Raw genomic sequence first — 2,052 nt, forward strand, 5'->3', positions numbered from 1 at the left:
AGGAGTAAAGGGAGAGAGAGAGAGAAGAGAGAGAGAGAGAGAGAGAGAGAGAGAGAGAGAGAGAGAGAGAGAGAGAGAGAGAGAGAGAGAGAGCCAGCCAAGACAAACAGTCCTTTTTTAAAGCGTGCCTGGCCTGCCTTGCAGTTGCTAGGTAACTGATGGGCGGAGCCTAGGAGAAATGCTAACAAGCTAACACCTCACGTGGGCTCTGGCATCCGAACACTTAGTTCCCAGTCAGTGGCGCTGTTTTGGGAGGTCTAGGAAGTGTGGTGTTGCTGGAGGCAGTCCATCATTAGGCATGAGCTTTGAGGTTCCAAAGGCCTTGCACTATTCCCAGTGTGCTTTGTGCTTCCGATTCAAAATGTGAGCTCTCAGCATCCTGGTCCACCCACAAGCCTGCTTACCACCTCTTCTCTGCCATTACGGATGCTAACCCTCTGGAACTGCAGGACAACATAACAAGTCTTTCTTCCTTAAGTTGCCTTGGTCATGGTATCAAATCACAGCAACAGAAAAGCACTGAGTATGAGGGGTAACCCGATTGTGTGTTTGTGTCAAGCTATCTCACAGACACGTCCAGTACGGACTGACTGCCCTTGGGCATCTATACCCATCTTCAGAGCACAGAAGAATGAGCCACAGTGAACAATGACTGCCTCGGGGAACTGTGGGAGAGGCTCCAGGAGAAAAAAAGGCAGAGGGCCTTTTACCTCAGGGGCATCCTGTTCCCTGGATTATTCTTGGATGAGATTCCATGCCTCCCGTGACAAACATTAACATTCGATTTATATGACATACTGGCCGCAAATCATCCTTTGCCTCGTTGAGGCTTCACTTCCCTGGCTCCCTGGCTCTTGTGCTCTGCAAACGCGAGGGGCTCAACATGTCCACTGTCAAGGAGCAGCTGGTTAAGAACCTAGTTTCGGGAGAAAAACTTTCCCGGTGTAAGCTCAATGGTCGGAGTCGGAAATGTGGGCGTGGCGTGTGCGCTTAGTATTTTACTGAAGGGCTTGCTTGGCTGATGAACTTGCCCTTGTTGATGCTGATGAGAACAGACTGAAGGAAGAGGCACTGGACCTACTGCACCCCAGTCTTTCCCTCAGCACTCCGAAAATTGTCTTTGGAAGAGATTACAGCGTAACTGCCAACTCCAAACTGCTTCAAGAACGGAGCCTGGAGAATCTCGCCTTTCCCTGCTCGAACGGAAAATATCACGAAAGCCATGATCCCAACATAGTCCCAAACTTTCCAGACTGCAAGATACTGATGGTCACAAACCCCGTGGATATTTTGACAGTCGTGGTTTGGAAGATAAGTGGCTTACCCGTAAGCAGTGTGATTAGAAGTGGCTGTAACCTAGACTCTGCTCGCTTCTGTCACCTGATCGGAGAGAAGCTGCCATTGCTGGGTTCTTGGAGAATATGGGGACTCCAGTGTGCCTATGTGGAGTGTCGTGAACATTGCTGGCGTAACCCTGAAGTCACTGAACCCAGCAATAGGAACCGACTCAGATAAATGAACAGTGGAAAAACTGTCACAAGCAGGTGGTGGAAGGTGGCTTTGAGGTTTTTAACCCGAAGGGCTATACCTCTTGGGCCATTGCGCTGTCTGTCGGGACCGATCTTGAAGAATCTTAAGAGAGTGCACACTGTTTCGACTCGGGTAAGGGCTTCTTTGGGACAAAGGAAGACATCTTCCTCAGTATCTCTGGTGTATTGGGACAAAGTGGCATCACAGACACTGTGAAAGTCAATATGACCGCCGAGGAGGAAGCTCTTCTCGAGAAGAGTCCGGACATACTCTGGAACCTCCAGAAGGACCTGCAGTCATAAAGTCTGTGCGTTTGACTGATGACCAGATGCATAACCGCATTATTCACATGGAAAGTGTTTCCACATCATAATAATCCAATAACATTTTTTGGGGAAAAAAAAAGGACATACTTATTCTTGTTGGATGTCAGAACATAGCTAGAGAACCCAATCTGGTCAGTGTGCCCTGAATCTGGATATGGCCTCTGCCTTGTTTCCGTGCTTGCCCGGATACTGTCTA

General features: G+C 48.9%; 1 pseudogene across 1 annotated transcript; it reads left to right on the forward strand.

Annotated features, from left to right (window-relative positions):
• Positions 1-883: 883 nt before the first annotated feature.
• On the forward strand, positions 884-1,832 carry LOC308437116 (L-lactate dehydrogenase C chain-like; annotated as a pseudogene). Its single transcript has one exon. The product of its transcript is annotated as an L-lactate dehydrogenase C chain-like (transcript).
• Positions 1,833-2,052: the final 220 nt, after the last annotated feature.

Source organism: Micromys minutus (genome assembly GCF_963924665.1).
Source record: "Micromys minutus genome assembly, chromosome: 25".
NCBI classification, from domain to species: Eukaryota; Metazoa; Chordata; class Mammalia; order Rodentia; family Muridae; genus Micromys; species Micromys minutus.